Here is a 24,198-nt window from a genome sequence, read left to right as displayed (position 1 = left end):
TAAATTCGGATTAAACGCAACAGATTATGCGTAAACATACAATGCGCTGCGCACACGTAAATTAATTCAGATTAGATCCCACGGCGGATTTATGCAGATTGTTTCGTTTGGCGGTAGCAGGATGCTGTCGTGAAAACGGATGAATTTGAAATGTATATGATGCATACAAAAACGTGTTTCGAGTGTAATGAAATGTTTTTGAGACTATCAGCCAGCGCCGTCGGCCATGGAGCGATAATTTCGGCCGTCGTCGGTTATTTTTCTTTTTCTCTCGGTTAATGGCTAATTTCATAAAGGGATTAAGACCGGACGAGTTGTTAGGGTAGATAAATATTGACAAGAGGGTCATCATCGTCTCCTCCATGTGGTTTTCTTTTACCCTTATACACGCGCGCGATTGTGTAAATATCATATTCTTCCCTTACCAAATATCTGGTGTTCGTTGGCATGTCGCAAAAGAGAAAAATGGGGGATGAGAGAAGCATGGAAAAAAATGAAAACACAACAATGATTCTCTATATATGTGTGTATGCCTGTGTATTTGTGTATAATGTACATTACGACTTCTGGTTTTTGTTTGAAAAAATAACGAAATAGTCAAAAAAGGTAAATGTTTTCTTGAAAAATGACCATTTATCTAAAGTTTCTTAATTAAAGAGGTGCGGCTAATGTGCCTTGCACTATATCTAATTATATCTAATTTGCTTGTAAAAATTATCGTACAGATAACAGAATTAATTATTTTTAAATAATAGAATAGAAATACGTTCACACTTATTTGTGTGTGTTCATACTAATACTTTGGTATTGTTATTATTTTTTCGCATAGATTATCAAAAGAAGCCGTCGTCCGCTTTTAATATTCAAATGTATATTAAAACAATACTCATCGGTGTTTGACAATGATAGTACGCGCCTTGAACGAATATCAATGAATGCCAAAAATGTGTATCGAACTATGAACAAATAATTAATATTCGATTCACGTGTCACTGAGTATACCCAGACATGACAACTAACATAATAGTTAACCACGGGAAATTATGATAATGTTTAACGATGTGAATTTGAATATTTTCGTTGTATCGGAAAAAGTTCTACACCGCGAAACGGAAAATTTAAATATATACACACATAATATTAAAGGCCGCGAATAGATTAGCACATACGAAGAACTAATGGGCAAGAGGGAGAGAATTTGAAGTCATAAATTACCATAGAGCTACGTGATATATATTTTTATTAATTCTGAGAACTTTAAAAAAGTCCTTTGAAAGCCTCTTCTACCCATTAAAGACGAACAAGCGGAGGAATTCTAAATGATTTACCTTAAATATTTATATAAATGTTTATATATATATATATATATATATATATATATATATATATGTTACGGGTATTGTTAACATTTGGATAATGTCGACATTATCCGGCTAAAGTCAACATTAGCCAACTTTTATCATTACCCGCCATGAACATTATTTAATGTTGGCTAATGTTATCATCAACCGGATAATATGATATTAGCCAAGAACTTTTGGATAATATCTTAACAACCATAATAATTTAACGTGCATGAGATAAAACCATTGTAAATTATTAACAATATTAAATATATTTAACATACGATAAATTAGGAATTACCATAAAATACATAATATTATTAATATGAATTTATTTTTTATTTTTAATTATCTAACCTACTAATGATACAATATTGAATTTAATTTTATATTATAAATTATTTCTTAAAATATTATTTTAAGTACCTATAGAATTAAAACGCTAATGTTTTAACCTTTATTATTACATGGCATGCTTCCGTGACATTTTGAATTGCACAAAATGCTAGATGATTTGCATTTATACAACGATATATCAAAATATTGTTCACTTTATCGGTAAGATAACTGACTAACTCGGTTACAAGTCAAGATAAAATATTATACTCTGGAAGTCCGACGCTTTATTATTGTATAGAATACTAATAAAAATTCTATAGTTTATTTAATATACGACTTTTAACATTATCCAATATTGACTGGTTAAGGTTAAGATTATCCGGTTAATGTTAATAATTCCTGCTTATAAACGAAAAATTATACATTAGCCATAACAGATGACTAATGTTGACATTATCCAAATGTTAACATTACCCGTAACATATATATATATATATCGAGTGCATTGCAAAGCGGACGAATCAAAACTAGCCCGATGACGCCAGTGTTATCTACAGTCGAATGGGAAAACAAATACTTGGTATATTATATACTAGGGCAGGTTATGGACCGAAAACTACGAAATAATGACGCGTAGTCAAATGATATCGAATTACACTTTTAATCGCCATTCCCTGTAATTACAAATCGAAATATTTTAAAAATATAAGCCCAACGAAACGGTATATTTTATAGTATCCAATAGTTTCAGAACGTTGGAAGGTTGAAGTGGAACTAACAATTTTAGTTTAATTTTAGCCCATTAATTATGTACAAATAAGAAAATGGAATAATAAAATGTCAACGAACGACAGTCACACTTTTTGGTGTATACTTTTTTTTTGGTTTTGGAGCGCCTGCACCATGTCGATTTGACATTTCTTTTTTTTTTTAATATCCAACGAAAGTATGTTTAAGATTAAATAAAAGTGGGTTCTGTACATTCTATATGTACATAATGTTCACAATAAAAATAGGCTTTTTTAAATCTACTTTTTTTTCAATTTATCTTAGTCGATATTTTTCGATATCTAGTTAATATATTACATACACATTTATAGCAATAATTTGTGAAGAAATCTTATTTTTTAAAGAATCTTCAAGTTACCATGGGATCCTAAGTAAATTGAGCACAGTGGCGATGAGAGAGTAAATAAACACACATTGTAATTCCAACGGTCGACAAATAATTGTACGAACACGTACGAGTACGTTCGACAACCGTAGTAACCGGTATCTAAATAAAATATATGTATAGGAAATGTGCAAGGAACTCGCACAATTGAGTACATAAACGTTAACAATAAAAATTCAAATTTTACTGGAATATTATCTTAATAACATGAACACACATATATACACTGGCCAATGTCCGACGGTAATATGTTTATACTATATTTATAATATACAACTGTTTCGAAAAACAAATAATAATAACCGATACGATTGATTTTTCCCTAATTCGGTTGAGACGTGATCTCGGGCAAACACATATAATATTACGTATCCGAACACGAACGCACGTGTAACACAGGAGGAAGTTATTGGCCGGTAATGAAGAATATTGATAAACGACCAACAACCGGCCGTATTTAATGAGGTGTAAGAACCGGCTACCGCGGCATCGGTACGCGATTGTACACGCGACGTCACGTCGACATACGTACGTACGCACCGTAAGGGCAATGGCGAAAGGAAATGTATGACTATTTGTCTAGCGGCGCCCACTTGAAATTCAAATTATTATTTTAATAATAGTAACACAGCAACGAGATGATGATAAGTACATGTGCCGACTGATTACGAGAAAAAAATAGTAAAAAAGGGTCACTGATGGGCATTTATTATCGTCATTGAAGACTACAGAGAGAAAGAGAGAGTTGTTATTTTAACCACGGCGTAAATATACATAGGAAAATATATTATTATAACGCAACGAAAATTTTTTTCGTCCCTCTTGTTAATAAGACCACCGCCACTGAATAATAATTATAATTAACTTGAGTAGCGTTTGGAGAAAATATAAAACATAATTCTTAATAGGCCTTTTGTTTTCAATACACGCGTCCCACGTCATATAACGTCCTGGACACGCGCGTGGTGCAGAGAGAAGAGTTAATAGTGCCCACACGCACGCACACGCATGGAGCAATAAGTCATATTTACCGCGTGTTACGAAAAATGGATATTATTAAAAGAGTTATACAGATGCTAACTTTATATACATATATATAATATACACGAGAAAAGAGTAGGATTTTAAAGTCCCAATGAACCAATTCTAATTTTACACGTGCCTACCTTTTTCAATTTGTAACAGAAAATCTCGTAAGACTTTTTTTTTACTCCATCAGAGTAAATCGTAATATCCTTTTCTATATAAACCTAAATTGGTCTTAATAACTTTTAAAATGAATGTATTCGATGTATATTCATATTAAGTTCGGTTTGCTGCTGGACTTATTCTGGTCAAGCATTTGCAATGAACCATATATGTGTAGTGCAATTAGAATAAGTGTGTGTAAACGTATTTTATTATTATTTGTATACATAAAGGAAGAAATGTACCTAACCATTTATTAAATAAGTTTCAACCTTTACATATATATGTACATTATATATATATATATGCTTTACGGCGATGCAGCAAAAGTAGCAGCGCTTTTTCTCTGGAAACATCAACGAAAATTACTATTATTTGATATACTTCTCAGTTTTTATCTATTTTTTTCGTCCCCGCCTGTTATATTTATGTGCGTGTAATAATAAATCAACGGACACATCGCTGGAGACTTCCACGGACATTCCTGAAACATCTGATAAAGTACCGTTCCGGACGTCAGGGTCGCAATAAACGTTAGTTGGTGGGTAGCCAGTGAGCTGCTGTTTCTGCACGTGACAGTTATTCCGGTGAATTTAGAGCAATACTATCCACGCGTATGTATGGTACCCCACGAGATGTTTTCCTTGTTTTTACTATACTATTATTTTTAACAAAGAGCAACTTGATATTTTTTCTATCACCCTAATTACGGGAAAATCCGTTTATAGAGTCATTATGAGCGCACAACACCGACCTCTACTCTTTTTGTTAAACGTAATGGAACAGGGGAAAAATCGTACTCACAAACAATGAGAATTTTTATAATATTGAATCCTAAAGCTTTATTATATATTTATAGGAATTTAAATTTAAATGGTTTATTACATTATTGATACCAAACGAACCCGCTGACCCGATAGTTGTTTCTATGCAATATATATATATATATGTATGTGTGTTTTAATTTCTGCCAGATGGCGAATTAAACAGTATTATAGATTATAAATATATTCGATTAACGAGTTATTAATTTAGTTAAAATATTATGTACACATTTTGGTGCTATTAATAAATAATCCAGGCTATTGTTAAATGCTTAAACCGTGCATTGATTGTTTAAAACATACTATTAAAACTTCTATGTTGTATAAATGATAAACGATATTTATATCGGCGAATCACGAATGAAGTCTAGTAACTTTCTAAAGTTACATCTACATTAAAAAAAAATAAAAATAAAATTACAAGACCGATAGATTATTCAACAATACTCGTAACATTAATGACTGATGAACATCTAATTATTATTCCAACAACAACAATGAAATAAGAAATACAATGCATTGTTAACGGAAATCATAGTTTGTAGGGCCAACGGACAGTTATTTTTCCAATACCTGTTTGCAAAGACAGAAAAAATAATAATAAAATATAAAATATTAGTAGCTTACATTTGAAAACACTTTAATTTATGTGAATAATTTTAAGCAAAATATATTTAAAGTATGAATCCAAGTTTTATTTATTAGGTATTATTTTTGTTTAATCATCATGTTCAATTTAATTTCAAAGTTTAAAAACAATGTAAAACCAACTAACTTGTGTAATATATAAAAAATTAATAAGTTAGTAAAAGAATATACTCGTATTACATATTAGGGTATAAAAAATGTGTTTGTATATATCTTCTATAATGACAAAATAAATTATAATATGAAAAAATCTTATTATTAGACGGTTTTATTTAAGTTACTCAAATCCAAATTAAAAAAACATTATAGGCGTCCATAATAAAATATTCGAATTATTTCTGTTGCATTTATAATGATAAATAAATAAAGTATAATAACATAATTATCATTTTAATTAAAAATATTCGACGTTCCGGAGGGGCAATTTCTATTAAAATAAATCTTTAAACGACGTACTCGAACGAAAATACGCACAATAATAAAAATGCTGGCTTGTTAAGAGCACCATAGGATATCCGGTAGGAGAATATAATAAAATATGTAATAACGATCGGAGATTAATATATTTCAAACACAAATCGAATAGTACCCAGACGGCAATATCTTGAATTCGCAATCTCTTTTTATGGCGTGTACTCTTGCAACTAACATACCGCCCTATTCTATGAGAGCCGACCACATGGCCTGGGAAAAACCGTCATGTACGCATTATGTTATTGGCGTTTTCTACGGGGAAAGGCCCCTTATTGCGCCGGTGTAGAGAGAGAGGAAGCTAGGATGTTATAGGAGGGGATAGGGGAAGGAAGATGATGTTTGAAAAGGTTCCAAGACACACACGCACACACACATACATTTATGTGCCATCGAGCACACGCACACACTGGTACGGTACACAATGTTTTTATTTTCTCTTCTTATTTTGGATCCAATCCAAACAAACTACTTTGTTTTAACCCCCCTTACCCACATACGATAAAACCCCATTACAATAGCCCTGCTACATACTTGGTGACTTGGAAAAATATCGTCAGCGTTTTTGCGAACGACGGACGTTTTTCAATTTATGTCATGTCGATCGACCAAAAGTCCCTTCATATGCGCAACCCGTACAATGGACACGTTATTAAAGTTGGCATTTTAAGTACAAAGCCTTCCGGTGCGGTTTACAGTGGGTATAGGCAGTGTTGATTGAATTGAGGTAGGGGAGGTCGGTTTAATCCTGTTAAAAGTTCTCGCCGACAAGGAAATATAAAAAAAAAAAATTAATTAAATTGTCTCTTGTTGTTGATAGGGACGGGAATAATATCTGAGCCTTGCCCTTTGGAAGGAAAAACCACAAACGCGTGAAAGAGTTTACTGACATAATGAATTGGTACGAAAAACAGCGACAAATAAAATAGGCCGGTAATCGTGTTAAACTAGTAAGGAACAATTAAATTTGTTATTTGAAGTGTATCGGATAACAAATTTTCAAATACTATTAGGTTATGTGCGTGGGGAAATAAAAACAGCAGTAAAAAGTTAAAATCTAATACTTACAACTTTGACGGCAAAAGCTAAATAATTATAATACAAATTTATTTAATGTAACATTTATACTGCTACTTTACACTAAACGCGTATTAATGTGGAAATAATAATAATAAAAAAAAACACTATTATCCAAGCACCCATATTGATACAATGTAATTTTTTTTTTATATACTTATAATTTTTGTCAATTTGTCACCTTTTATTGTTTTTCTTATGTTAATGTCTAACTGTATTATCTTTAAGTGTCGAGCTGTCATAGTTTTTACTAGAAGCTAATAAAAAAAAAAAAAAAGAAAGTTTTAAAAATATTTAAAATTTAACTGATATTATGTATTATATGTTTTCAGCATAATATATAAAGAAATACTTTTTGAGACAGTCGGAATTTCATTTTTTTGGAGTTTATGAAATGAAATTAACATTTTTTGCTTCGGTAAATGAGAATGATAATTTTCTAGACAAACCAAATTATTGTCGTTCAAATATATTCAGTATTTTCAAAATAGTTCATTGCTCATTTCTTTGATAAGGTGGTTGCTTAACGTTACGTTATGTTTGGGTCTGCAGGTTAACAACGACGTTCGTAACGAAATTGCGTGCTCTTATCTATTGGACTCAAGGGGTCGGACAAATATTTACGAAGGTGTTTTACGGTACTTGAGTATAATGGAATGGCAAAAATTGGACGAAAGTCCAAGGCAATAATACGAAACCCGATTTACCAGGAAAAATAAGATAATACTATAGAAACTTTAACTGTGCACTTTACGAAAGTTCATTCTATTCGGTGAACTAAACTACCAGGGTAAATGGTAAGGAGTACCCGCACCATTTATCCAGCAAATTAGTTTAAACGCTTTGATGAATTTTTATAAAAGTAGTTATTTTCAACAATAAAATCAACATGTTTGAATATAATTGTATATTTTTATAATAAAGCATCATAATAGTATTTCATGAATGCATTATTATTATTTATTACGTAACTATTGAGTATTTGATACATTTATTAAAAGTAAACATCAGTAATTTTTTTATCTAGTTAAATATTTTGAATTATTAAAATATTTGCTGTAACTTACAACAAAAAAACAAAATTGTTATTTCAAACGTTATTAAAAATAATGAACACTTAAGTCCATACTTAATTAAAGTTTTGATTTATTAAAGTTTTTATTATTGTTTTGCTTTGTTTCTTTTTTTTTTTTTTTTTTTTTGTTAGCAGTAACTTTTTGTTTATTTATGTTTTTGACTTTTCAAAAATAAATTATAAATAATAAAAGTTGAAGTTATTTTGTTTTATTAATTAATGTGTACGAGAGTTAAATTTTAAATACGTCAATTATATCGTATATAATATTTTATTGAATAATAACTGGCTGAATTACACCCGGAACAAAATAACAATCGAAAACGTGATTTTATGATCAATAATTGTACATCACGGTTCTGTGCATTTGGATGCTGCAGGCACAAAAAAGTATCTCAAAGGTTTTTTTGTTAATAAGTGAATTCGGATTTGACACGTTATCGTGTTTCCGATAAAAAGCTTAAAGGTTCCGAAAAAAGACAAAATTGTCTTCCAGAAAAAATGCTAATAGTAAACGAGTTCTTAGTAAATGAGTACATTATTTTATACTACCACTGCTGTAGAAAAAACCAGTAAGAGCCGAATTAATTTTTTTTTACATAATTTAATATTGAATGTAAATACGTTTACTAAATTTTAAATTATATGCATTACTATCGGGATAGCATGATTTTGGTTAGGCTGGACAATATTATTTAAATTATTAATGTAACGATTATATTATCGTACAGCACGCAGTTCTCGAGTGTGTTCGCTGTAAATCAACTGTGGTAGAAAGAAATGTATAATTATACACGTACAGAGAGAAAATACAAGACCCAACCCCTACGTAACCGTGTTGTTCTTAACGCTGTTGTAAATACTATCGAAATACTAGCTGTTAAAATACATAATGGATCTGGTACTGTCCACTTGTTGGTCAAAGAGAATGGAATTTTTATTTCCAAAAAAATAAAATTATTGTTATGGTTTGTATGTACGCATCTTAAATAGAACTTCACCCCTCATCATTCTTTGCTGGTCCGTTTTAATTATATCTTTCAACGGCCATTTCAGGGAATCAAGACGTGTTTTATATGCATTCAAGGAGAATACCAAACATGTTCTATGTCGGATCAACGGTATTTAATGGGAAACGATAGGCCGTATTATAACGACCACCATTATTATGCATACAGAACAGACTGACCCAAACCCGACCGTACAAACATAGGTATTTAGTAACGTTTAAATGTACAAGAATTTATTCAAACACATTTTACTTGTTTCAGATTAGTTTTCAGCATTTTACCTGCAGCAAAAACCGCGAACGAAAACATAAAAATAAACCCGGGGCTAGAAAAATAATATATAAAATTAAAACCGTGATGATATTAGAAAAAATATAAAATGTATGGTTCATCATTTTAAATTTTATCTTTTGCACGCTTGTCGTGTAGTGGAACGTTAACTTTTTGTTTTATTTTTTCCATTTATATATTTCCATCAATAGTTTGACTGCCACGGTCGCCCAAACAATAATAAAAAATTATTTATTCTGGAATACTATTTATAATAATATTTTTTAATCAATAAAAATACATTAATAGAAATATAGATAGGTGTGAATATTTATTGACATCGTGTAAAATAATTCAAAACTATTAGAAATTAATTTTCATGTAATTATTCATATATATGTATACATATTTATTATTGCTAATATAAACTCGTTATTATAATAATGCAATACAATACAATAGTGTATAAGATTTTCTTAGTATTCACCCACTTTAAATAAGTTTAATACGTGCATTCGAAGAATGAATTAGCGTAAAAAAAAAAAAAATAAATAAATAAATAAATATATTTAAAGACTTAAAATGGATGAATTTTACCATTAATGATTATTTAAGCGGTATTGTGATGCCCCTTCCTATTTATACCAAAACTAACACAGAACTAAGCTATAATAGTATTAAGAATCGATTAACAAAATCGCCGTCTAAATTACACACAACAAAGACGGTATTATAGTAGAGGGTGATAGCGGTGGTTGGTTTGTGTGGGGAACCTTTTAAACGTAATTTGAAGGACAAGGGGAAAATGGCTATTGTGAGACGGACGGGTGGGTAATGGATCTCGTCTGTCAGAGTGAATACTCCTTGTACATAAGGTGTCGATGACGAAGCAACTATCCATTTTAAATATCGGTGCGCATTTCTTTAGGTCAGTCAGCTACAGAATACGGGAGCGGCGTTAATGTCTGTAAGAGAATCTAAATGGGATGGACGGCAATGGCTATGGCAATGGCAACGCGCGGCATTGGCAGCGGTTTTCATTGATATGAGTCTTTGCCACCCTCTTAGTTAAAGGGAGAAAAGCGTTCGGGTGTCGTGTGCGTGTGAATAACGGAAAAGATATGCTTTTGAAAAAAAAAGATTATAGATGTATACACTTATTGTTATTACGAGTAAAATGAAAGAGAAGAAAGTATGTACAGACAAAAAAACCTAGAAATCCTCGTCTCGTTTGTTGTATTCAAAAGTTCCGCTTTTACGGGACGAAAGGAATAAATAATATCTTTTCTCCTCATATATATTCCGTTTATAAAGAGTCAAGTCATGAGTAAAAAAGTTCAAAAAGCCTACTCTTTTATGGTCGCCCTTATATTTTCTCGGTTCAGCTATCCAATTTGTATGCAAAGAGAAAAAAAAATTCTTAGTTGAAAGTTAATTTGATTTTTCCTTACGCATCTTTCTTAAAGATAACCAGAGTTCTGCAGTAATCCGATGCATAAAAAATGCACATAAAATACACACTTAATAGTTTGCGCTTCAGCTGATTCCTGCTGCAGCAGAACTATTAAACGACTTTCACTTTGATACATTCTCATCGTTTGCAACTCGACTCACAACTCGCATACAGCCCCGAAAGGTCCCTGCACGGACGTAAAACAATGATCATTCCATTGATGAATTCCGACAAACGCCGAAAGGTGCGAAGTATTCTTCATTATTTCTGGGTTTACTCTTACTCCTTTATTTTAATCTTTCGTTTTCTTTCAATGAGTTTATTATATACAATATTATATACATTAATGCAAGAATATGAAGAGAAGTTACTTCGCTGCCGTATTTTTTTTTTTTAATATTTACTCGTCGGTATAGACTGTACTATATATATAAAGGCTGGGGACTGCTTTAAAAGGCGACTTAAAAACTTTTCCTTACTTTTTAAAAATGTATTGGTGTCTTAAGTACATACATACATACATACATACATACATACATACATACATACGAATATATATATTAAAGCCATAACATCATGGAATAAACACATCACAGAACTGAAAAAATTTCAATAAAGTGTACTTTCGTGAAATTTTACTGTATTACACTATATTTGTTAATTTTAAGTTTGTATCAAAGGTTAAAAGCTATAATTAGTTAATAATTATATTTATAATCACTTAAATCATGACGTGAATAGTATTTTTTAAGACGGTCTTAAGTATTCCATAGAAACTCAAAAGACAACAAATTCGTGTTGAGATAACGGTTCAATTCTAATTCCTCAAAAAAACAAAAAAAAAAAACGTAATCAAAATAACCAGCGCTAGTTAAATTATTTGCTAAGCTTAATTCAAGAACGGTGGTAATAATAATATATATATATATATATATTATGATATAATCACGCTACACAAAGACACAAGGTAAATTCGGGTAAATGGTAGCTGCAGCAAATTTTGCAGTAGGATAAACGAGCATTCAAGAGTGTGAAACCTATATATATATATAAATTTTTAAAACTTTACTATGATATATTTAAATATTTAAGTAAATTATTTATTGTATCTTCAGGATACAATTTGATAAATTTCTTAAAAAACTAACATTATTCGATTTGTTGGAGTGCTCGAAGTGGCGAAGGTTATGTATAATTTTATTGTTGGTCAAGAGATGAGAGGGTGTCCATAACGTACCAATATTCTGACGATAATATTAAATATTTACTCAATACTTTTCCACAAAATTATAAAGAATACTTTATCTTCAAGAAATCATCACTCATAATATGCCAAATTTTGCGCACCAATTTCGTATTGATAATAAATGTAAATTTATAAAATAAATTTTCGTACAATGCAATATTCATATAGTATACATATCTGTACGCGATTTCTCTATTCCAACATCGCCATGTACACACTCATAGGGCGCATAATATCCAAAGAGCACGCCCCGGCGTCGGCGGTATGATGTTTCATTATTGTATTATGTGTTTACGTTTTACGATACGACTTATCCCCCGCCCCGAATCGAAATTCGCCGTCGCAAAACGCACCGTATGAACACGAACGTAGTGCGTGCATCTATCGATTGCGAATGGTGTGTTTTACATGCGATTTCACAGTTTATCGCCGTTATTGTTTGTACGGACAATTCACGTATGGTTTTACGGTCGTACGTATAGGATATGCGTATTGAGAGATCTTCAACACCAATATCGTATACATTTATGCTCATATACACGTTATTATAACGATAATTGCAGTCGCGCGTAGGGTCGTGTTGAGGAATATCTGTTATCCGTGCACGTACAAACGGCAAACAATAATAATAATAATAATAATAATAATAATACAACAGTTTCCACTGAACAGACCGGGCACGGTGTGACAGCGTAGCAGCACGTACAATAATAGATTTCATCGAGAAACAAACGTGGAAAAAATGTAATTGGGATGTCATCGCGATGACGCAGTGAAAATGTTTACAGTTTTGTCAATTCAAAGATCGGTTTATGATTGTTATATTAATTTATTTTTATAGAGTTGACGGCGAATAGTTTTGTTTTAATAACTCTTCGTATAACTTGTTTTCGGTCTGCGTAACTTTCTCTGTTTTACCCATTCGTACGCCTTATAATATTTAATGTTCACCGCGTTGTCTCATTACAAAGCGTGGCTCGATAAGTGTGTAAGTAAGCTTGACATTTGTCTCGATTTTAACGGCATGTCCCAGTCGGTCAATTAGTTTTGTCCCGATTAATATAAGTTGAAAAAAAATAATATTTAATAATAAAATATAAAATTATAAATTTATTTTTATTCCAAATTACAAAAAAAAGTCATTCAATATGATGTGCCAGTTTAAGGATTTCCAAATCTGATAACTCTACGTGTAAGACACGTATGACGTTTTATTCGCGTGTATTCTAGTCCGTAAATATTCAATAAATAAGTATATTGCAGTATGTTAACGGGGAAAACACATCGTCGTTATTTGGTCGATCGCTGGGAACAAAGCTTATATTGTTGTTGTTAATGATTGAAAAGAGTCGCAGAAGAAGAACGTATGGTGAAGACGGTGCTCTCCACACCTGGAAGAAGGGTGAGTGGATTTAGCCCAAATGTTTATACACCGAACGCAATTTCAATTTCTTATTTTTCGTCCGTTGACGATGAACGCGGTAGGGGGGGGGGGCGACGAGACAGGTATTGTCAATAAAATTAAACCGAACGGGAGACACAGACCCCAGCAGGAAAACAAGCGTTACACGCCGATAATGGAAACGTCTATTGCAGTGCATAACAGCAGCAGTGGCAGCGGTATAGCAGAAACACCAGCGGCACAAGACGAGAATACTCTCGGGCACGAATGAAATTTTCCGGTTCGTAGAATAATTGCTCGAAATTGCTGAAATGTCTATTATATACTTATATATATATATATATATTTAATATTACGTGCCTGTACAAATGACAGTATACAAATGCGTGTTTTATTTTCTCGCCTCAGTATAAAATATGCACACGTATAAAAATATCATATTATTCCCTTTAGTTTAATACTGAAAAATGTCAATGACGCAAAACGCATCGAGAAAAATATTTAGATATTTTTTAATACAACGTCTACTCGCAACGTGAGGTTGTAAATTGTATATTATAAAGCTGGATGTAATTACATTTTTTATCTGGTTCGACTTGTCAGCTATGTTATTATTATTTTAATTCTATTAGCTATTCGATCGTATACGTGTTGAAAATCTACGAAAATAGCACATTTAGCATATTCGGATGAAAACGAAAGCGATACGTTTTAGTTTATTTTTATTTTCGAAATATTTTAGTGATTATTTACGAGCCATTCTTATTTAATATATGTAATTAAACGTTGTCGAGTAAAAATAATGGCCAGCATTATGAGGGGTCAAAACACAACAAGACTTTAATACCTATATACATGCATTCTCGATAATAAATACCAAAATAATAAGAATTTAACAACTGGTTTAACGTATATAATTGCTTTATGAGGTACTTTGACGGTTTTAACTGATTGTTGCACTACCGCTTTAACAAAATTATAATAATATATACATAGTAGAAGTATAAACGCTATTGATAGGTTGTATAAGAGTGTAATGGTGCGTGAGTAATATGTTTTATTTAGAAACATGATAAATATATAATTTTTAAAATACATAAAAATAAAAGTATTTCCAAATGGATTACACATAAAATAGAATATATTATATAATATACTCAAGGTATATTTAAAGATATTTTTAACATTTTCACTTTGGATTCACCTAATATTAACATATTTTGCTTTTTTTCATTAAAATATATTATAATATATGTATATTGTTAACCTATAGATTACTAAATTATTTTAGCTTGACGTATAATATTTATTGTATATTAAACTAGGTGTATGATATTGTGAAAAAATAATTGATTTCATTTAAAATTTCTTGTTTTGATACAGCAAAATAATTTAAAAAATAATTACTTCTAGGCAATGGCGGTTTTATAAGGGGAGGTTCAGGGGGGTCTGAACTCTCCCCAAATCACGCGTTTAGGTTGTGATATACTATATTTTATTTTTTATATATTTTGTCTTGTAACTAAAATGCTATGCTACGGTTTTTTTGTTAGTGTAAGAATTATATTTTAAGACTTTAAGTACTAAATTATTAATGGGTTAAATATTTTTTATCTTCATATATTATAAGTTAATGCAAAAGGACCTCCCCCAGAAAAAATTCAAAAAACCACCACTGCTATAAGGTATTGTTTATTATGCAGACGAATATTACGTTTAACTAAAGCGTATAGTTTTATTATTTTTTTGACTGGTTGGTAACTCATCAGACTAGATCGATTTTCCATGTCTTTCAAAATAAAATTTTTTTTCAGTATACTTGAAGACGTAAATATAAAGTTTAAGAACACTTTAAATGATACTTTATATTGAATAAATATAGAAATATAAATATAACTCTTATTAATGAAATAAATATAGCTTTTATACGTTTTGAAGCAGATTTTTTTTAGGAATATCGTATTACGTAAAAAAGAATTATTTTAACTGCATAATGTTAAAACCTGTTCAATTTTTTATACTATTTTAATCAAATATACACCTGTTAATGTTTTAAAATTAATATTTTATCGAAATACTGTACCCGATATATAATAACGAACATAAACACACAGTTTACGCTACTATAACGTAAAGCAGTGGAAGAAGTACCGCATGCAAAATGTGAAGAAATTGTAAAATAAAATAAAAATCAATAATTTTTCTTCTTTTTTATTCCAAATAAAAGCTATAACTTACAACAAATACCGATTGAATGTATGAATATAAGTCTACTTCGAAATCATAAGATATACTTATATTAAATGGTATAGACGGTGATGTTTTTAATTACGTACGCTACAGTCGGACATATAGGAGGATTTTTTTTTATATATATATATATATATATATTGAATTGTATTGTATTGTATTGTTGGTCGAAACATTATTTCTTCGTGTACGAAACACACACTGCGACGACGAACCACCCCACATCATGCGCTAAATTTCGTTTTTGGGACTAGACTTTTGTACATATACACTATCGAGGGGGATCCCACCATCCGGGTTCGCATCATAATAATCGAGTTATTGTCCGGCAGAACTGTACGTACGCGACCCAGGCAAAGGGTGTGGAGCGAATAAAAAAAAAAAAATTAAACTAAACACAAACAATGATAATAATAATATATTAAATCGCAGTGCAGTACATCACCCCTAATGCGTGTGCGCTGTGCGAGTTAAGGGTTAAAAAATATGATAACCTCATGCGTAGGTGCATTATAATATATATATTTTTGTGTATGTCACGCGTGCCGTTTACAGATGAACGATATAACATGTAATATAATTGCAGGACGAAGAACAGGCGGGACGATGATAATACCGTACCATCGTTTTAGTTTAAAATAATAAACAATACAATACGAGTATATAAAAATATAGATGAATAATATGTTATGGATTCGAAAAACTATTCGAAAACGATGTGTAACACATACGCGTATATACGGAGTGCATAAACTATAATCGTGATGTATATATTGAGTCTTGTTGTCCGGTCGTTGAACAAGTCTGAGATAAACGTGTATGAATAATATACTTTAATAATCCAAAGACCGGACTTCTAATTGTGGCTCTAGGGCGAATTATACAGACACACGCTCAATCGAGACGGCGGCGGCAACAATATTTAATTGCAATTTTCCGGTAGTATCTACTATTTTTTTTTTTTAAATTATTTATTTTTTTTATGAATACTAATAAGATTTATCGTTATTACATGAACACGGTATTCCAGAGATTTACACAACTATATGAAAGTAGATACATATAGTATTGTGTATTTTATACGATTCATTATAAACATTTTTGACTACAAATAAAGCTTGTTTTTTCTTCTCGTATTTTCTGTATTTTTTTTTTTTATTTTATCTTACCGTCCAACATAACAATCGAATATCGTTTATATGCATGTGGATTTTAAAATATAAATTCGGCTACAAGTAAATACTTCCGACATTTAACTGTATTATTCATTTGTTGTCGTTTACCAAGATTTACGAAAATTCGTTGACGTGTGTCATCAAAATTTTTTCTCGAAAATAAAATAAAATATTCGCAGTTATTTATTTTTTTTAGGTTCGATTGCTCTAGGGTATTTACACATATTGTTCTTTACTTCATATAATACCAAATATAAAATTACCACAAGAGAAGAAGAAGTCAGTAATAATAATAATAAAAAAAAAACTATTTTTAAAATTTGATTAAACCCTTTTTGAGACCACCATAGTTTTATTTTACATAACTCGGTTCATAATATAAAGAAGCAAAGGAAACTTTTTTAGTCATCAAAATCTGATGCGGGTCAAAAGTTCGTATAAACCTTCAAGTTTTCCTTTTATAATTACACGATACAAAGGTAGTGCATTTTTTCACCGTCGTATTATTTACCTGACAATCGGAAACCCTTTCGTCAAAATTGAACTTTTTATTCGATTATTATTGTTTAAAGAGCAAATTAATTAATTAATATACCCATCAGCCTCGAAAAAAAATATATAGTCCTGGTAAAACGAAATATGAGCCATTATTAGAAGATTCTTATAGTATAAATTTTTTTTTTAATTCAACAAAACAATAACGAATTAACGTAATATTTATGAAATTGTTTGTATTGGACTTTATTATTACAAGATATATCGTATTGGTATTATGGTAACCTATAGGTCCATAACATTTTATAATTTTATTATAAATTAACGACTTAGTAAATTTATGTTTATCATTTATTATTTTCTACAACGAAATAATGTTTAAAATCAAGTAAAAAATAATTATACTTAAAGAAACGGGGTGCTATCGATTAAAACAATAGTGTAAGTTAATGATGATGTGATTAGTTCCATTATTTGTGAATAGAAAATATAAATATGACGCATAAAATACAATCAAAAATATAATATTTATCTTATACTTTTAATGTAGGTAATAAATTCAAAAGTATATAATGATTTATCTTGTTTCTTAAATTGAATGTTTAATTGATAAAACAATAGTTCTAATTATAAACTCAGATATAGTACATAATGCTCTTGGTGTATTTTACGCACTAAAGATTTAAATAAAATACAATTTATTGTTAGAATATTACACCAAAAAGAACGGGCAGCCGCAAAGCCATACTAAAAAGGCGTAACGATGCTCTGGAGTGCCATTTACATTATTATAAGCGGTAGTAGTATTTACATTTATTGAATATATTGTGGACGGAGGAGGGTCGTTAGGAAGTGATTATATTTGTATACAAAAGAAATAACGACTCAAAACTTTAATTATTGAATCGTAGGGAAATGTTCATAATTCGATGCGTAATAAAATTAATAAATAAATAATAGTAAGATATATCACGTTGTTTTGAAAAATAATAAAATTAACACTGACACAACAATAAAAGCTATTTGCGACCGTAAAGATGTGGCCATTTGTGATGGGCTTCAGATATACCGAGCGCATTATTTACTCTTTTACGTTTGCGCACGAACGTGTGCGCGTTTTAAAAAGAAATGTGTGTCGGATATCCGCCTTCTCTGTGTTCATTTATTATTATTATTATTATTCGACCCTTTATTATTATTATTTTTTATTCTATCATTACTGCGTATATATTCGCCACTACCATCACCACCACCACCACCGCCACCACCATCACCACCAATGCTACTCTAGTTTTGACCCGACGTGGGTACAAAAGAAGAACCGCCATTGCCAGCTGATTCAAAAGTGAGAGCTGTCGGAAATGATGAATTTGGAACGCGAGGGCAGCGGACAAAAAAAATTATGTGCGTATATATATATATATATATATATGAGTATACACTTAATGTATACACATACACACGCACACATATAATCACGAAAGGGGTGCTGCTATCATCGGGGCACGCGATACGGTATATTTTTACGCATCCGTGCGAATCGAAATTCGTGTATACAATATGTATGTGTACGTGTACGTTTGTGTGTGTGTATGTGAGTAATTACAAGGTGTGGTATATAATCCCGTTGGAAATGACCAAAAACTCGTCAAGTCTTGTGTCCAAAAAAAAAAAAAACTTTACAAACCTAATAACTTATTGCACATTAAGCTGTATAGATATATGAGTATTATTATCACCGCCGGACATACGACCGGACCGGAAGCTACGGGCGGGATTTCGTATAGCCGATGCGGCGGGGCGGCTGTAATGTGCCATCGGTGCGATACGAAATTCGTAATGAACACTCCATCGACTGCGCGGTAAATCGACTTTTAATTATTATCGTGCGGGCCCGTCGTCGTCATCGTCGTCGTCGTCGTCGCCGCCGCCACAACCACCGCGTGATCGTGTGAAACGATATATTATTGTATTTTAAAAAACCGTACTACACACACACATAAATATATGTATACAATAATCGTGTGCGCACGTGTGAGCGGTGCGCCATGACGTTTTTTTGTCTTTTTTTTTTTTTGAATAATAGTAAATAAATAAAAAAAAAATAACAAACTAACACAGTCTTTCTCAACCGGTTCCCGTGACGATTTGAATAAACTGTTGCGAGTATTGTGTGCGTGTACGGAGGAAAAAAAACATGTCCCAGTAAACACGGAGACATTAAAAACAAATGTAATAAAAACTATCAAGGGATATATAAATGCTTATAGTTTATATTATATACATGTTGTCCTTTTTACAAATATAAAATATATATACATATTACCTACGTATATATTTATATTCTTTGAAAACAGGAAATATACATACATTTAAGTGTGTACCTACGTTTTAGTTTTTGACGATAGGCCATAAAAAATTAAGTAGGCAGGTACGTAAAAATTTACTTGGTTTCAGATTAATTAAAGAAAAAATAACAATTTCACAATTAAAATAACAATCGTATGGGTGTGGGTTTTATTAAACCTTATGTAATTTAATGAAACATACATGCGTAATAAATGAAATACATTAGTTGTAATAGAAGAAACCTTTGTGTATACGTATACATAATTTTTTCTAAAATTAAAATCTTCATATTGATAAGTATTACAGAATTAGATTCAAGTTAATTCTTAAGTTCTTATGATTTTTTATTTAAATTAAAATATGATTTGTAAAAAATATTTTATGTGAAGGTGAACTCGGTTAGAAACATTTTTAAACGGGCTCCTATGTAATGGATTTATGCGTTATGGTTTTGAAGAAAAATTGTATAGAAATTAAATATTAATATTATATAGATCAAAAGAAAGCTTGAAGGGAAGAAAAGTCACATGTTATGTAACAACAATGTTTTATACATCTCCTTTTAATACATATGACATGAATATTCATGAGTGATTGAAAATGTGTTTACCATATAACTACAGTAATTTTTTTCTTATATAAGGTTACATTTGTAAAAGAGAATTTTATATTATTTTTATAAATATACGAGTATATATGTACATAGGTGTACGAATCCACATATTTATATAATGAGTATTTTGAAAGGTGCGTTTTAAGTACTACGTTCAAATCATATAAGTCAAAAATCTTTATAAAATAAAATTACCTAAATAAAAAATAATTTTGATTTATTTTATAACTATTAGGAAGAAATTGAATATAATTATAATAATAACAAAAATAAATATTATTATACTATTCATAAAATATTGTAAATCTATAGTAATATATGAATAAAAATATATGGAAATATACAAATAATATAAGAATAAATAAATAGTATAGCAAATATTTTTGAGATCTATTTAATGCCACTTGTCAGAAAATGATATTTTATTTAAACATTTTAGAAAAAACTATAATCTACCTACTCATAAAAACTGTATTTTAGTTTAAAAATAAATATTTTATTTAAGAACTTAAGTAATCTCACAAAAATTAAAACAACATACTGAATTTAGAGAACTAAAATTAAATTTTATGTATAAGTACCTACGTTATAAATTATTTCATTCTATTTGTATGTATATATATAAATAGAGGTTCTTGAATAAATTACCAAAATTAGTTTTGGAATATTTGTTTTAGACATTTGTTGATATTATAGGAAAAAAAGTCTTGTACATAGTATATACGTTTCAATACTATACTATGCAATGTATCAGAAGATGTGAGAAAGGATATATATATATATATATATATTGCAAAGGGTTTTTGACTTCAGGCACACGTAAAAATGTGCGCCAGGAACTGTATTTGAAACTCTAATTTTCCGGTCCATTTTGTTTTAAACATTATCATTTGCCGGAGGGGGTTCATTCTCTTTTACGATCACCATCCGTTGGTCTCGGGCCAATAACTACCATAATATCTGAAACTTGGCCACTACATTATGAAAAATATCTCGTAATTATAAGGAGTTAGAAAAAACTTTGGTACTTTCTTCAATAGTTTCTCTAAACGACTAAAAGTACTATTTTATAACTTATATTATATATGGAGTATCTCGGATAAAATACTTAAGATAATAATATTCGATAAACGAGAAAAAGTATCAACTAAACACACAATGAGTTCTCAGTGGTTTTTTTACGTCTTGCAGACGGTTCCTGAACATATATATATATATTATTGTTATTATTATTTTTATAATATTACTTTTTTTTCATATATACTCGGTATACATTAATTGTATGGTTAAACAATGGTTATGTCTACAAACCGTAACATGTTAAAACGAAAATTCATAACCATGCGTGTATACATTAGAATCATATAACATACGGGTAGACATTGTTTTTGAGTATAAATCGGAGTTTTTTTTCGCATGATATCGCAGTGATTTGTTTACGCGTACATGTAACATTTATGACCGACCATATGTGGTTTATTTCGTCGTTTGGAAAATGTCTTCTAGTGGACATTTTCGTTACAAACGGGCTTATAATTATATATTGTATTGGATTAAAAGACGTAGCGACAGATGTTAAAACTCTATCACACCAAAAAACAGCTATTTCGTCGTACACATATTTATACGACCGATATTGAAAGCCCATAGCCGATTAATAGAGATTACGAATTGACGGATGACCCGGTCTTCAATCATACTTTCTGAAATCATGTCTTCATACAAATACACGTACACCCACACACACACACACACACACACACACACATGTTCTCACGCACATTTTGTGTGAATACATGAACGCATGTGCGCGCGTATTTTTCTCCCTTCGAAAATCGTGTGCACATAGTTTGATGAGTTTCGCCAAGTGCAAAAAAAAAATAAAATAAATAAATATACATGTTGAACACCACCCCGAACGTTCATCACGAACCTATTCGATTCACACAAACCAACAACATCGTATAATCACGCAACGTTGCCGCCACCGTACATATGCTATTTTTTTATCCCTTATCACGAATTTGTTTCCAGTCACGAGCGCAAAGCATTGTACGTACTCACTTACTTCGTGCCTGAAGAAGCTCCACGTAGAAAAAAAAATTATAATAAACAATATAAGTAAAGAAGAATGCATAAAATATCGTGTATACACGCATATTATTCGAATAAATAAAAAAAAATCGTGTTTTCTTCAATTGGGTTATTGATGGTGTCTGCCGTAATTTTGTAATGATCCACATACATAAAATATGTATGTACGTGATGCGTATACCACAACAAAGATGGGGTAAAGTATATAGTTTGCATAGACCGATAATTGTTTTAAATGCAACTTGGATGTATCGCGTGTCGACAAATTGATTGTCGGTTGCTCTTAAATCCGACAATGGTCGTTTGAACCGATGCCAGACGTTAATAATGGACACTAAATTTTACGCCCGACAATAATAAGAAGCTTAGGCTATTTTTATGGTCATGCACCGCCGTCTTAATCGTCGGCGTCGTCGTCCCTCGTGACTCGAAAAGCCACAAAGTTTAAATTGCCGATAAAATTACTACATAGCTAATTTTACGAGTTTTTTTCCTCTTTGGACATCCTTTATACTAGAATATGATATCACGCTGAAGAAATTATATGAAAATTGGTTTTGCAGAGAAATTGTACCTACACCACGTGTAAACGGTATTATTCAAAACATGCAGTTCCCCTATATAACTTAACATTTATATTTTAAGGTTACTACTTCCTGGCAAACACGACAGGGTAGTTTTGTCCACGGTCTAGAGTAGTTAAAATACCCTGTACTCCCTAAGAGGCTATAATACTTAACAAATTTATACTTAGTCACGCAAACTATAATAAAATACAATTTAACAACGGACGAGTAGTGCATATTATACATAATATAATATAAATATGTATACATATAGTATATACATGCACAGTGCATACATAGCATTATAATAAAACATGGCAACTTATCGTGGACACGATGCATGTACCTAAATTGCATATGTTAGACGCCGTGTCATATACACAAATTGTTACATCATTTTTACATTTACTGTAATAACAGATTACAATAAGCTTTTAGTTTGTACAAGTCCACAAAAAAAATCATAAAATAAAACATAATATAACGTTTATAAATATAAATAGCTTAATATTAAAATCAAAATATTTTAAACCAGAATCAAGGAGGAATTCGTACACTGCCAATTGCTTTACGAAAACATTAAAAGCATATGATTGTAGTAGCCGAAATAATAGTCATTTTCATAAAAAAAGTAAAAATGACCCCCGTAAACACAAGCGTAATATTTTTGGGGTAACAATATTCATTTTATACATATGTTTTGGTATAATTTATAGAAATACCATTTACCCAAAACTTGGTATTTCTAAATGTGGATAAATAGTTGGAGGGGGAGAAATAATTTACCAGGTACGAGAGTTCTTTGTAATGGGTAATAAAACTATCGTAAAACTTCGCTTAAAAAACGATGAATCGTGTCCATTAGAAGTTGAACACGAACGACAAGAAATATCCAAAAAGCTTTTAAAGTTGGAGTATAGCTAGTGAGATTTTCTAGTATTTCGACCTTCCCAGGGATAATTTAATAGTAGGATTAGTTTCATAAGCACTGACCATACACCGATTTTCAAAATAAGGACATATTTGTTGGTGTTAAATAATATATATATATAAGCACATCACATAATATATATATGCTGTAATATGTTTGTCGAGTGTATAAAAACTTGGATCATAAAAGAGCATTAACAGTGGCA

At 30.7% G+C, this 24,198-nt stretch overlaps 1 protein-coding gene across 1 annotated transcript in view; it reads right to left on the bottom strand.

The window, feature by feature from the left end:
- LOC112693759 (roundabout homolog 2) overlaps window positions 1-24,198 on the bottom strand; it is a 157,598-nt gene that overhangs the window by 21,474 nt on the left and 111,926 nt on the right. The gene's annotated exons all lie outside the window — the stretch shown is intronic.

This window comes from Sipha flava, unplaced genomic scaffold (genome assembly GCF_003268045.1).
Source record: "Sipha flava isolate LNK unplaced genomic scaffold, YSA_version1 99_pilon_pilon, whole genome shotgun sequence".
NCBI lineage: Eukaryota > Metazoa > Arthropoda > Insecta > Hemiptera > Aphididae > Sipha > Sipha flava.
This window is presented reverse-complemented; position numbering and strand designations above follow the sequence as displayed.